We start from the raw sequence: 15,635 nt of genomic DNA, 5'->3' as shown, positions 1-15,635 counted from the left end.
TGAGGTAATGTCTATTGGAAAACTGAAATCCTGCTTTATTTCTTCTGTGATTTATTTTAAGAAATGTTTGCAGGGTGTCACAAAAAAATAAAATCAGGGCTGACCCACACAACAGCAACAAGAGCTCTGATTGGCCAGCAGTCGGTTTCTACTGTGAGTAGGAACAGGTGGCCGGCTCCACGGGGTCAGAGGTTAACAGCTGGTCAGTTTTACAATTCCATTATTCATCAGTTTAAAAACAGAATAGGAAAATGAATTATTGTCATAGTTAACCAATACTATTAGCCTATTATTATGTACTTTTTTCATTAATGCTTACATGAAATTATCATTTACATGATCCAAGTGACAGCTTATAAAAAAATTATCTTTTACATTATTTTGCACCTCCTAGTGTTTATAGTAGATTTACATAATATTTCCTCCCTTACCCCATGCTCAGACCATCTCTCCACCTCGACCCCCATCTACCCCATCACAACACCAGAAGGGCCATAATAATCATGAAATATGACTAAACTGTGAAAGAAAAAAGAGTGGTAGATCAGTGAACAAAACTGTCTTCACTATTCTGTTTTCAGTCACTTAAAGATATTCCAAATGTGAATTTTCATCTAAAAAGACTGCCAAGACATGTTGCAAAAGAAAGTTTCATAATTTTAGTATTATTCCTAAAGATCTGGGCTACATGTTTGTGGTATTTTCTCATTGAAATGGAAGAATAGTTTTTAAAAAAAATCTTTATTTACCTATTAATTATGAATATTTGAACCAGTGCAAACTGGCAATAACTACAACTGTATATGCACATCATATGCATTGCATTTGTCACTGGTACAGCGATGCCTCCTTATGAAAGCTGGTTTGAGAGTTTTGAAATGGCACATGGCAAAATTATATTTGTGTGTGTGTGTGTGTGTGTGTGTGTGTGGGGTCGTGAAGTTTGGTCATGTTGTGTGAATCCCTTTAGAAGCCTTTTTGTAATAAGCCCAATGCCCCACCCCCACCCCATGTATAAACAGTTAATCAGCTGTGCTTTGGATCTGAATCTTTTACAGGCCACTACCACCATCACCACTACTAAAACATTCATGTGAAGCTGGAGGATTTGTATGATCAACAAAGAACAATAAAAAACACTGGCAATAGGCAGTTTAATGACATAAAGCTCAAAAAGCATTGGGCCCAGAATAGATCCCTGCAGCACCTCACCAAGAAACAATTATTGCTCTATGTCAAATATAGCTAACAAATAATTTGAGAATAACATCCTGAAATCCATATCTTTGAAGCTTAGAGATAAGACCATCACAATCAGCTGCTTTTGACGGGTCTAAAAATAAATACAGCAAGTGAACTTTTTTTTTGTTCCTCAGGTCAGAAAAAGGGTCATTTGGTTGTGTTTCTTCTGATATCTATACTGATGTTTTGATAGGATGTTATTTATAGCCTAGTAGGCTGTAAGTGTATCATGCTTCAGTTTATTTCAGTAGATCTGATGACATTTTGATCCACTTAAAAAAAAAAAAAAGACAACACTTCTAAATTACTGGAAAAGGGGAGAAATGAGGTGTGCTACCCAACCGCTTATGCTCCTTGGAAGTCTTTGCACGTCCCTTTGATACTGACATACACACACACACACGCGCGCGCGCGCGCGGATAGCTGAGGGGGGAGGGCTGCGGTGATGCTGAGCCGCTCCAGTGAGTCCAGTACTGAGGCTTGACGTAGGGAACTGGGAGAGGCGGGGCTTGTGGTTCGTGTTAAGTCTCCAGTGTATCACCGACAGAGCCGGTTTGTCTGTCTTTCATTCATCACCGGAACTGTGCAGCTCGTGCATCAGCCGTGGTACCGTCTACCATCCTGTCTCCTCCGACCACCGACACCAAGGACACCACCGTCGGCCATCATCCGCGGTAAGACCCGCAGAGCCGACGGCTGGAAAGCGGCTGCCGGTTAAATAACGGATGGCTCCGTGCTGTCCAAGAGGTTGTGTGAAGGAAAATTACCAGCCTTCAGCATCCCTATATGGGCTATGGAGCGCGTGCGGTGCTCAGCGGTGCTTAGTAGGCCCGCTGGGTACATTGTGACGTATTGGATTTTATGGTATTGTTTGATTTTAATCTCCATCGGTATTATGTAATATTCTTAAAATGTGTTGTAGGCTTCTCAGTGATGACAGGATAGTGACCTTGCGGGATTATTTGGATTCTTGCATATATTCTGTGCTCGGTCATCACGGTGGTATCACTAATGACGACACACACAACTGCTCAATATGTAGGCTAGTTAAAACCTTATCAAAATCTTATAGCATCATACATGTTTCTGTAAGAGACAGGATTTTTCTGTGGTGTCCAGTTGATCACATTGCTGAACATATAATACCTGATAACATGGCATTAAGGTCATTATGGTCATATTCAATTAAGTCTCATTCATCCATCCTATCTGCTTAGCCGATCCTGTAATACAACATAATCAAAGATGAACACACGCATGACAACTGATTTAACTTGAAATATCTAAAAAAGGTGAATGCACACTGTAACTCTTGTAGCCCACAGCAATGCAATAACCACTCAAAGAGCTACTTTGAAGAGGTTGAAATGTTTTATTGATACATATTTGATATTTATTTTGGCTGTGTCATTTTAATTGGATGTATTTTTTAAAAATGGGACAAAATAACAGAGGCCAGAGATGGTTCTAAGATTTGGGGACATCTGGGGGCTTAGCCTGCACCTCTGCGCTGGGGTGGTGGTGTTCGGAGGGGGGGTGGGGGGTGGGGGTGTTTCCTCCCTTGGGAAATTTTTTTATGATCAAGTTCTATTTGGATGCTTTTAAAAAAAAATGCACTATGGCATCCTTTTTCCTTTAAATCTCATTCTTCAGATTAATTATGAATTGTGATGTTAAAAATATTAGTAGTTGTTAGTAATAGGTATTGAGCAGAAATAGCTTACTTTGCAACTGCTATCATTAAAATTAGGAAAAATTTGAGAGCTTGTAGCCTACTTCCATTTAATGCTGCTTTATACTTCTACACATCTCAGGGAAACATTTTTTTTTTTTTAACTCCACCACATTTATTTGTCTGCTTTAGTTACTTTAAAAACTTAGATTGATAATACAAAATATAATCAACCCAAGTCTCTAGGCAGTGCAGAAGAATTCAGTGGTCGACAGTGTCAAAAGCAGCACTTAAATCTAAAAGAACTAAAACTGAGGTGTCACCTCTGTCTGCAACAAGCAAACGGTCGTTAGTAACCTTAACAAGGGCTGTCTCAGTACTATGAAGTTCTCTAAAACCTGACTGAAATTTGTTAAAAGTTGTGAGGAAATTACTTTCTCCTGAACTTTGGACAAGAAGGACAATTTGAAAATTGGTCTATAGTTACTGAAGGACGGGAGTCCAGTTGAGATTCTTTAATAGTGGGTGAATAATGGCTTGCTTAAAGCTATCAGGGAATGAGCCAGAAACCAAGGAATTGTTTAAAATTTGTAAAATAACAGGGCAGACAGCAGAAAATACTCTTTGAGGAGCTTAGTTGGGATGGTATCAAGGGTACCAGAGGAGGAGTTCATGTGGGAGACTGTATACTCTAACTAAGAGGTTGGAACAGGTTGAAACTGAGGGACAGAGGCTGAACTGACATAAGGAAGAGAAATCGAGCAAGGGTCAGGCTGGATTTGGGACCTGATGTTTTCCACTTTTTTTTTTTACAGAACGGGAAAGAAATTTCTCAGGCAGCTCAGCATCATGCTCAGGGAAAGAAGAAGGACCAGTAACAACACAATTAATAACCTTAAAGACGACTTTAGGATTATGGTTGTTACTTGAAATTAGACCGGAGAAATAGGCAGGTCTTGCATCTTTAACTGCTTTCTGATAACTGAGCATGTGATTTTTAAGGGTTGTATGTGTTATTTCTGACTTATTGGCCTTCCATTGTCGTTCAGACTTTATGCAGAGTCCTTTAAGGGCTTGAGTGTGATCATTAGGCCAGGAGAGATTATTTGATTTTAGTTTCCTGGATTTAAATGTGACAATTTGGTCGAGGATGGCTAGGCACTGATCATTGAATGACTTTAGCAGTGCATCAGGATTGGGAAGAGGTATAGCATAGTTAAAATGACAAGAATTATGAGCATTGCAGAATTTCGCTGCAGAACCAGAGTTAGAAATGCGAGAGCAAGTTGTAGAGCAGGGAGTGGAAATGGAGAGCTTTAGCGGGACTTTAAAAACAACAGCTTTATAATCTGTGACAGGCAAGTCCACCAAATTAAGACATTGAGTGAGAACCCAGATGAGAGTACCAGGTCTAAAGTATGACCTTTAGAATGTGTGGCTCCTCTGACAGATTGCACAAGGTTAAAAGACTCGATAAGATCTAAAAAGCTGCAGGTGAGGGAATGGGAGGGACAGCATACATGGATATCAAAATCACCAAGAATAAGCACCTTGTCGTCATATCTTGGTGTGACAATCGACAAAAGCTCAGAAAACTCAGAGATAAAATTAACTGATGTAGGTGTCCTGTAAATTAAAATGCATAGGGGGGGGTGATTAAAAAACTTAAAACTTCAAAGGAGTTATAATTACCAAAAGTAACAGGATGGCACTTGCTTAGGCCTAACTTATAAAAAACAGCTAGGCCACCCCCTCTTTTAGATGGTCTGGAGATATGAAAATAAGCAAAGTCAGGGGGATTGGTGTCAATCAGGGGGACAATGTCCCCAGGGGACAGCCATGTCTCAGTAATCATAAAAAAGTGAAAGTCATTTGAAACAATAAAATCATTAGTTATAGAAGACTTGTTGCAAAGAGATATCACATTCAGGAGGCCAAACTTGTAAGGAGACAGAGCAGAGGGAAGAGAAACAGGCACACAGTGAATAGGGTGCAGGATCGTATTGTTATCTCGAGGTTTGCAGTGTGGATGGGATGCTCTGCACCTTGGTCTCTATTGGGAATGTTTCTGGTGAGAGTGTTAGTGACAAATGAGGCCTGTAGGGGGAGCTGGCAGGGGGAACAGTACTCCGAGGTGCCACTACTGGCGCAGGTAGAGGTAGAGTTTCCGTGGAGGGGGTGTGTCATGTAAACGGTCAGTCATGAGGAGCAGATTGAACACCGTGCAGAATGTTAGTGGTTAGCACGTGACTACCCAGCCTGTTAGATCCGGGGCTATATATAAAATCATTCAGGGCTGAAACCTCTGACACCCAGGCCCTAACAACGGCCCTGACAGAAAAGCATTTTTCAATGACAGGTGATGATGAGGATGCAGTCTGCAGCTATAGTCAGTCAAGCATGTTCTTAGTTCTTCTACAACTAACAACAGTTATTTTCATTATTGTTTAATGTAGGGTTTAAACTATTAGTTGAGTCAATGAGTCATTAAACAAATTCTATATTAGGAAAAGTAATTGGCAGCTATGTTAATAATGGCTTAATCATTCAGGTGAGCCTGTCCCAGCTGACATTGGGCGAGAGGCAGGGTACACCCTGGACAGGTCGCCAGACTATTGCAGGACTGACACATAGAGACAGACAACCATTCACACCTATGGACAATTTAGAGTCACCAATTAACCTAGTCCCCAATCTGTATGTCTTTGGACTGTGGGAGGAAGCCAGAGTACCTGGAGAAAACCCATGTTGACACAGGGAGAACATGCAAACTCCGCACAGAGGGGCTCCCGCACCCGGAATCGAACCAGCAACCCTCTTGCTGTAAGACGACAGTGCTAACCACCACACCACCGTTAAATAAATTAACTGTTGATTGAACAATACTGTGGGATTGACTATTGGTACTTGGACAAAATATTGATGCAATGACCTTTTCTATAAATAATTATCAGTAATATAGTTTTAATGACTTTAATTGTGCAAGAACAAACAAACAAACAAACAAACAAACAAACAAACAAAAAAAGACAAAACAGCTAGAACAGTCTGGTAAGTCCAGAAAATTACTTTACTGTTGTTGGGAACAATAATATTAGGCCTCACCAAGGGGCACCATTAATGTAGGGAACAATTCTGGCCCTCAAGGGGGGACATTATTAATGTTGTAAATTATACTGGTGATACTGTAAAAGAGGGGATACTATTTGTTGTGATCTAGGCACTAGTGCTATGTTTTACACTGCAGCACTATTTGTTGGTACTTAAGCCTCAACACGGGCCTGACCTTGTAATAGACCTCCAATGAAAGTATCACATTGGCTATCAGAAATGATTAATAATAATTATGGATTATGTTAAATGATATGACTTAATTTACATTAAATCACCTCATGGAGCACCATTCCCGAAAAGGGAAAGTGATAGCCAGTTAAACATATCAGTCTTATAAAATTCAATTAACTATCAATTTGGAATTTTTCTTAATAATTGAATTATTAACAGTAACCAAATTTAATAGCAAAGCCTGAAGGATTTCGGCTCACTCTTGTGCAATATTAAAAAAAAAGAAAAAGTATTTATGTGCGAGAGAGAGAGAGAGACAGAGAGAGAGAGACAGAGAGAAAGAGAGAGAGAGAGGGAGAGAGAGAGACAAAGGTGGGTGCGGTAATCAAAGGGCCATTTGGCCTACAAACAAAATGGCTGACAACAGAGAACTACAAGATGGCTGAATCAAAGCTGGCTTCAGATCGGGGGAGGTCTTGTTCGACCGTGTGGACAGGACAAAGACAAAGGAAAGGAAGCGGAAACTTTGATTTGCATCTTGGGTGTAGCTCTGTTGAAAGCCTGTTTGTAAATGAGTCTATGTGAATGTGATTTGTGTTGCATAAAGTCTGGATTAGTGCAGAGGATGTTAAGTTGCATGCAAGACATCTGTGAACAGCATTAGCAAACTAACATCATCGAAGCCAACTAACCAATGACCTAATTGCAAACAATCACAACAATAACTCGGTAAACAGCATTAAATCACATACAACAAATTAAACAGTCTTGCTTAGCCTGTACAGCTGTGATAAAGCTATGCCCAGTTGTTACATTATCAATCCTTGAATGGATGGAAGAAAGAGTCGCTTTGTGATGTGCTGCTTTTGTTAGCTGGCAGACGAAGGCTGGAAAAAGCTGCAATTCCAGAAGCAGTCTTTAGCCCCTTTTACACTGCTAGATTTTCCGCGAATGTTGGGCTGTTTTGCCAGCCAGCTGCAAGCATTCATAGGTGGAATGGCGAGTTGATCCGAGGCGCCCAATTTTCGTAGGGTAGTCATATTGGCCTAACCCTTTTAGTTTAAACAGACTGAGGTGGCCCTCTGCAATGGGAGGGGCTGTTGAAGACTTATGGGAGGAGCTGTTGATGACGCTGCACGTGCGAGCCACTGACGGTGGATAAACAGGAAACAGCCTACAGCAGGAATTAGCAAGCAGCTAGTAGCGAGGGAAATGCAAACCTGACAGACACTGTAAAGATGAGCAACTGAGGAGACAAGGCATTGCGTTCCCTCCATGCCCTCATGCAAATGAAGAGGCCATTAACCATCAGATGACGGGGATGGTGAAGAACAGGCTGATTTACGAGAGAATCGCTGAAAGACTGACTAGCCGCGGCTTCCCTCCCACATCACTGTTTATTTCACACGCTGAGCTACACGTTTTGTTACTTGCCCACGCCCCCATTGCCCTGAAAAGGCACATTCTGTATAAACAAAAGTAGGTAGGCCGCATTTTGCCGCACTCCCCGATTTTGTTTTTATACTGCCAATGCTGCAAAATGACTGACTGGGCTTTCCTTCAAATTTGCACAATTCCTATCTGAAAAGAGCTTTTGTTGTGTCCTTGTTCCAAACGTGCAGATCCGAGGAAGCTGGTTGCTCAGGGTCCTTGCAGAGTTAGATGCTGGGTGCTAACTCACTTGGTTCTCCTTGTTGCTGGAAAGTTAGTTGCAAACCTTGTGTTTGCACCTCTAACTTTTCTGGTTCGGGTTAAGAGAGTCTGTAAGCAATGGTCTCTGTGTTAGTCAGAGCCCAGGAGGAAGAGAGGTCTGTCTGGGCTGGCCAAAGGCCCAGGATAGGTAGCAGACCTTCTACAGTTGCCTGTGACATCACAGAGTCACAAGTCACTGTAAACATCCTGTCCAATCAAGTTTGACGACTGCTCTCACTGAGGTGAGAAATAGCTCTCTTTGTCTGAAGAACAAAGAGCATGCAGAGAGAGCCTTCAAATGTCCAGTTTAGATTTTAACAAATGACAAATCATCTGTGGTCCCGTGAATCCCAACACTGTAATGCAGCCTTTCAAACCAAGAAAAGCCAATCCAAACTCTAAGATGATATCTAGTGTCATTTCACAATATCTGTATAATATCTATTTATTGTCCAGTGGATATTTAGCATTTTGCTTCATATATGACTTGAATGTATTCAGTTTGTAGTCTGTTGAATTATCAACTAATTGATTAATCATGTCAGCTCTTGACAGCATACAAACTTATAATACAATGCAATAATCAGCAGCTTTCCAACTCCTTCTGGGGACCCCAAGGTGTTCCCAGGCCAGATGAGATATGTAATCCCTCCAGCGTGTTCTGGATCTAGCCCGGGGCCTCCCTCCAGTGCCCGGAACACCTTTAACAGAAGGTGCCCACCCAGGAGGCATCCTTATCCGGTGCCTGAACCACCTCAACTGACCCCTTCCGACAAGAATGAGCAGCAGCTCTAGTCCAAGCTCCCTCCGGATGTCGGAGCTCCTTACCCTATCCCTAAGGCTGAGCCCAGCCACCCCACGGAAGAAACTCATTTTGGCTGCTTGTATCCGCAGTCTCATTCCTTTGGTAGCTACCCAGAGCTCATGACCATAGGTAAGGGTTGGGACATAGATGGACCAGTAAATCCAATGCTTTGCCTTCCGGCTCAGCTCTGTCTTCACAACGACCATCCCGCACAGTGACTGCATCACTGCAGAAGCTGCACCAAACGGCCCATCCATCGCATGCTCCATTCTACCCTCACTTGTGAACAAGACCCCGAGATACTTGAATTCCCTCACTTGAGCCACTAACTCTCTCCCAACCTGGAGGGGGCAATCCATCGGTTTCCAGCAGAGAACTATGGCCTCAGATTTGGAGGTGCTGACTCTCTTCCTGACCGCTTCACACTCTGCAAACCGCCCCAGTGCATGCTGGAGGTGTGATGAAGCCAAATCAACCACATCATCTGCAAAAAAGCAGAGATGCAATTCTGAGGTCCCCAAACCAGACCCCTTCCTCCCCCAGTTGTGCCTCGAGACCCAGCCCATGAATATCACAAACAGGATCAGTTGCCAGGGGCAACCCTGGCGGAGGCCACTACCCACTGAGAACATGTTTGACTTTACATCAGGTATGCGGACTCAGCTCTAACTTTGGTCATAGAGGGACCAGATGGCTCGTAACAGTGAGCCCAGCACCTTGTAATTCCGCAGTATCCCCCACAGGACTCCCTCAGGGAGGCGGTGGTAAGCCTTCTCCAAGTCCATAAAGCACATGTAGACTAGATGGGCAAACTCCCATGACCCCTCCAGCCTCACAAGGGTAAAGAGCCACTTTTTCACGGCCAGGGCAGAATCGGCATTGCTCCTCCTGAATCTGAGGTTCGACAATTGGTTGGAGCCTCCTTTCCAGCGCCCTGGAGAAAACTAGGCTGAGCAGTGTGATACCCCGATAATTGGAGCGCACCCTCCAGTCCCCTTTTCTGAAAATGGGGACCACCACCTTGGTTTGCCACTTTGAAGGCACTGTACCCAGCACTGAAAAGGCCTGATTAGATGTCGACCTAATCAGACCTAAACAGATCAGATTGGGTCTGTTTAAATTTCAAAACCCATCGGCTATCCTGAGATGAGAATAAAGCCACTGTGGGCAAGGGCCAGGATTTCAGAAGATCTGTGGATGGCTGGGCCAAGACTTCCTCTTCCATGCAATGTTCAATTTGTCTAATATCTGTTAACAGAATCAGAAAAAAAAACTAATGAAAAGTAAAATAGTCATCATACAATAGCTGATATGTTTTGAGATTAGCCAATGCATTTCTCCAAACAGACTTTATCTGCAGTCAATCAAAGCTTGCTCAAACGTGATTGGTCAGTACTACTGGGACTACAAATGGAAACCAGAATGCTTCCGATACCAGACTCTTGTACTGTTGTCTACAGATTCTGCATATCTGTTTAATGAGATTAGGACTGTTGTTGCTTAATTTTATGTTGAACTGCTTTATTAACCAGCAGATGAATTGTTTCAAACTTCAGACAAAATAACACTTGAAATTCAATACAATAATCATCATTCAATATGTTTATCTCTGATAGTCCTCTTGAGGGGTCGCGGGGGGGCTGGAGCCTATCCCAGCTGACATCGGGCGAGAGGCAGGGTACACCCTGGACAGGTTGCCAGACTATCGCAGGGCTGACACATAGAGACAAACAACCATTCACGCTCACATTCACACCTATGGCCAATTTAGAGTTACCAATTAACCTAGTCCCCAATCTGCATGTCTTTGGACTGTGGGAGGAAGCCGGAGTGCCCGGAGAGAAGCCACGCTGACACGGGGAGAACATGCAAACTCCGCACAGAAGGGCTCCCACGCCCGGGATCGAACCGGCAACCCTCTTGCTGTGAGGCGACAGTGCTAACCACCACACCACCGTGCCGCCCCCTCTGATAGTCCTGTGACATTGAATTTTGGTACATGTTTTGATTTTATTGTGGCTGAATTTGATGTTTTGCGTTTCTGCATATTTGAACCAAATAACAGAAACACCTACTTAGTGATGGTAGGTAAGGAGGAGGATCCAACCTGAACATGATCCAGAACATCCCAGACTTTTGGATTTGGCACTTCCCTTTGCTATTACAAAAATGTTTTCTGATCTGTCAGTTAATTATTCCCCACATTTAAACTAGCATAGCTGCCTGTCAGTATAGTCAAATAGAACAACAGGATGGGTATACTGTGGAAGCATGGACATCAATATTTTTTCTCAGTCGAGTAGTGTCATTGATCCTTATTGGCTTTGTACTCCAGGGATTTATTATAATGTACTCTGCTGCTTTGAGTTATTTGGAATAAAGACAAGTTTAGAAAGTGCTCCATATTTTTAAGGCACTGGCTCTAGTAGACAGATAGTTGGAGATGCCCATAATGGCACACTGGACAGAAAACAAGCTCAAGTTACACCATATATCTTTATTGATATCACCCAATACCATCCCTAGATAAAATAAAATGACAAATCTACAGCTGAAACACTAATTTTAGGCTATATTATAAAGCAGATCTGGCTGGCTGGATGAAAATGGATAGACAGCTTATGAGTTATGGACCACTATCTGGGCCAGACATACTAAGGTGTGTTGCCATACACATCTGAATCCAACATCTTCAGTCCATGTTTAGGTAACTAAAACTGTCAAAGGTGTGCATTCTCAACCTCAGTTATACTTAATTTGGACAAAAAAACATAAACACCTAATGGCAGGTGAAGACAAGCATGCAGGCTGCAGGTTTCTGTTTCCACATGTAGGAGCTCTTTTTTAAACCAGCTACAGACACCAGGGCTTCATTTGAACAATATCCTACTAAAACAGGATTCCAAACCAGATGCCAAACCTGCCACTTCTTATTTTACATCCAGTCAGAGGAGAATAAATATTTTGGGTATCCCTGGGGCAAAAATCTGCCATTTGGCTCCTTTTTTTTGCATTTGGTGCATGTAAGTGGTAGTTTTGACTGTTACTCTTGTATTTTTTCTCAAAAGTCATATTGGGCAAAATAGTCCTAAAGTGTCTCTGTGGACAAATTTGTAAATCTCATGTCAGCTAAAGCCCATCAGTCAAGATAACAAAAAGTAAATGTTCAGTATTTTTCCCCCTACACGGCCAACTAGCATACAAATATAGTTAACAAACTGGTGCTAAAACGGCTGTGAAGCCACTATTGTCTTGTGAATGAAATTCAACAATAACACTAAAACATTCAAGTATAGTGTTAAAGGTTCTTTCTATGTGCTTAAATGTATAGAAAACAGCTAGCTGTAGGCTAGTCCATTGTCAGTATGCAGTAAATAACCTCATTTAGGATGCAATGTAACGCCAAGGTCCTTACAACAGGGTGTTTTTCTATTTTTTTTTTTTTTTAAAATTCTGTAGCAGAGCTATTAATGCATCAATAGGCTCAGCTGTGCTTTGCAATAAATGCTTACTTTAGCATGCTATGCTAGCATTAGCCTATTATGATGCATACATTTAGCCTGTCAGCAACCATTGGCTATTGACGATGTTGGTAACATGATTCTGTTAAGCATGTAACATTTAGTACGTTGGCATGCCAAAGTTTGCTTGTCACTTTTAACATATCAGCATGCTAATAATGCAATACAACAGGTGATATCCTACTAATTAGCGCCCCACAAATGACATAACGTACTTAATGTAAAGTAATGGAGTTAAGTTACGTAGGTAAGGTTTAGGAAAATAAACATGATGATGACGTACATTAAAGTGAATCAAAGTTCACTCAAAGTTGTCATGGTACCGAACAATGGTCTTCAAGGGGAAGTCTGGTATTTTGTGACCCGTCGCTGACCCTAACCTGCCTCCTTATGGGGACTGCTTCCTTCTTTACTCCCCTCAGTGCATTTGTCATGTAATGGCTTTCCCAATTACATTGAGTATACACGAATTTGAGTCCCATGATTATGTATGAAATTTGGTGTAGTACTTAGCCTAAGGAAAACTTCTGAACAGTGCATGGGAACAGCCTGAATAACTTACTACATGGCATTAACGTATTAATTTACAATTGGTAAACTAACTTCATTAATTTGTATATTTAGTATATTAACATGATAAAATTTAACGTGTGAAACTTAACACAGTATGTTAACATGTATACAGCATGCATGGCCAGATACTAAAGTAAGCATATGAACTTGCTAACCTATACCCACTCAAATGTTTCTGCAAAATGAGAATCTAGAAGCCTGTGCAGCTTGTACTTAGAATGTAAGTAGATATACTGTATAAGACTAAGTGAAAGGACTAGACAGTGATCCTATCCCATTACTTCTCCTGTAACACTATCACCCATCTCAAAGTGCTCTTGATTGGGTAATGACCCTTTAGAAAGGAACTACAAGGACCAGGTGTCAGGTACTTGTCATGAAGAATTAGTAACATAAAGTCACTGCATGTGAATCAGATGTTTATTTGTTACATAATATAAAGATATTTAGGCTACATTTGTGTAAGTTTTAGCCATTCCTCAGCCACAGTTGAAATGCATTCTGGGAAAATTCTTCTGTCTCTTGATTTGACTATGCATGTGGAAATGCTCCATTTGGCGGACCATCTGGACTCTAGATAACCACTACCCCTTCATCCCAAACAGAAATGGGACACAACACACTTCATGAGAGTGCACAAAATGGAGGGATTGGTCCAAGATTGCTTATAGAGAATTCTTAATGGTAACAGTTAATGTCAAGCATACTTGACAAGACTATGGAATGATGTGAAACGAATGCACAGATATTATTGTAAGCCTTTTGTTGCAGGAATGCTTGGTTTTTACTTTGCATTTAGGCTGTGACACTATGTTGGGAGGCATAGTACAACAGCAGCAATGATTCACAAATTCTACAGACTTAAAGCTGCATTGATTCATTATTGACCACATGGGGGCAACATACAAGTTGAAATAGCATCTGACTTATTATTTAAAATTAATATTGCAAATGTGTCTTGTGTTTCTGTCTGATGAATGTAAAGCAGTATTTGAAAAGCTAAATTAACCATCTGAGTTAGCTAACCAAACCAGCTGCCTCTTCACCTGTACATGCTGGTTTGTTCACACATCTGAAGCTGTTACTAGTTCACTTGGCTAGACTAAAACCCAGGCTGAAAATACCACTTTCTTTTCCAGTAAGGTTAGGGTCAGGGTGAGGGTTTCACTCCCCTTTTAGCTCAGGTTTGGTCTCCACTCCTCGGCTGCTAAATGCTCCACTTGCCAACTTTTTTGCTAAAAATAGCTGTGCGGTTTGTGAGCCGCAAAACCAAAACAAAGAGGCTAAAAAGCTCCGTACAACTGACAAAATCTGCAAAGTTAATGATAATTCTCTGCGGGTTCATCACTACGAACAACTCCTTTCACATTACACACAGTCATCTGATCCATTGCTAATAAAACACTATTGATTAGTGCAACTTTAAACAGTGATGGGACAGGTGTATTGTTTTTAAAGTGGCATCCATCCTCCCCCATCATCTTCATCATCATTGTCATCACACTCTTTTTATCCCTCTTTCTTTTGCATGATGACTCACGAGTGAAATACTCACTGTCACGCACACGCTCTTACAGCTGCTGGAGGGGGAGAGAGAGAGAGAGAGAGAGAGAGAGAGAGTGAGAGAAAGAGAAAGAGAGAGGATGTGATCTGATGTCTTTTGACAGTTTGGTATTTGGAATTGAAAGCGTGGAGGCATTATTGTATTAATCATGGAGGGGAGAAAAAAAATAGGAAAGCACAACATGGTCATCCGTTTCTTTTCACTTTTGTCAACACATATACTCACACAGTCCAGTCTCTCTCTGTCTCCCTCTCCCCATGCAAACAGACAACCAGCAGTGGACATCTACACGTAGATGTGGCTCTGTACATAATATCACACTCAGTGCAGTTTGTTAGGTGTGTTATCAAGCAAGATGTAAAGTCTGGTGCTGTATGTGTTGAAACCCTGTTAAATTCAGCTGTGTTATTGTGACCATCTAACTGATGCTTTCATGTTGCTGTTGTCATATGTGGTCATGTGACCTGTTACATGGCTCTTGTGACTCTTCAGGCTTTCTGTTACTCACCTTGGATAGACATTATGAATCCCTATTGATCTACTAAGCATGTCGTGTAACAAATTATTTTAAAATCTATTTACAGCACGAGTAGTATTAGTTTGGCTTAAGAGAGAAATAGTCAGTGGTGCCCCAAAAGGGGGGTACCAGGGGAGGTCATGGCCACACTGATACAATTGTCGTGGAAATATTTTGAGACCAATGTTACTGTCATTAAGAGGCTGTGACACCAAGATAGAAGTATCTTGTGAAACTAGACAACCTAATGTGTCTACTGGCACTAACAATGTCATACTAGCTTGTTTGTTAGGGGGCTAAATAACACAACTGTCATGTCCATTTTTAAATAGGTCCTTTGAACTCTCACCTTAAAGCCACAGTGTGTAGGAATTTCTCCCATCTAATGTTGAAATCATGTATTGCATTCAAACGGATAGTGCCCTCTAGTGCCTCACTGTTTCAAACGCGGATTGCAAGAATGGTGGCCGCTGTGTACCAAAATGCTATGATAACACTGATGAAAGCATGGCATCTGATACTTCATGGAATATTCATTCAGGCTCCTACACAGACACAAATGTTACACAATGTCCCTTTAAGGTATCTGAATCAGAGTCCTGCATGGGGTCATTTTTGACAACCCGCACCCGCTCATACTTGTGAAGTTTAGTGCCAAAACTGACCAGTTACCTGTCATTATGTTTTAGTCAAAGCCGCATCTGCTCACACCCTTTAATAAAAGTTCTGCGACCCAACCCGTGATTAAACACAGACAGGCTACA

The 15,635-nt window shown here is 41.6% G+C and overlaps 1 protein-coding gene across 2 annotated transcripts in view; it reads left to right on the top strand.

Annotated features, from left to right (window-relative positions):
• The first annotated feature begins 1,682 nt into the window (after nt 1–1,682).
• Nucleotides 1,683–15,635, top strand: part of nat16 (N-acetyltransferase 16) — a 50,969-nt gene continuing 37,016 nt past the window's right edge. For both annotated transcript variants that reach the window (XM_049568893.1, XM_049568890.1), the window contains exon 1: nt 1,683–1,916. The gene's annotated coding sequence lies outside the window, so the exon portion shown is untranslated. The remainder of the gene's footprint in view (nt 1,917–15,635) is intronic.

Source organism: Epinephelus fuscoguttatus, linkage group LG23, assembly GCF_011397635.1.
Source record: "Epinephelus fuscoguttatus linkage group LG23, E.fuscoguttatus.final_Chr_v1".
Classification (NCBI taxonomy): Eukaryota; Metazoa; Chordata; class Actinopteri; order Perciformes; family Serranidae; genus Epinephelus; species Epinephelus fuscoguttatus.
The sequence above is the reverse complement of the archived record's forward strand: the minus strand, read 5'-3'. Positions and strand labels throughout refer to the sequence as shown.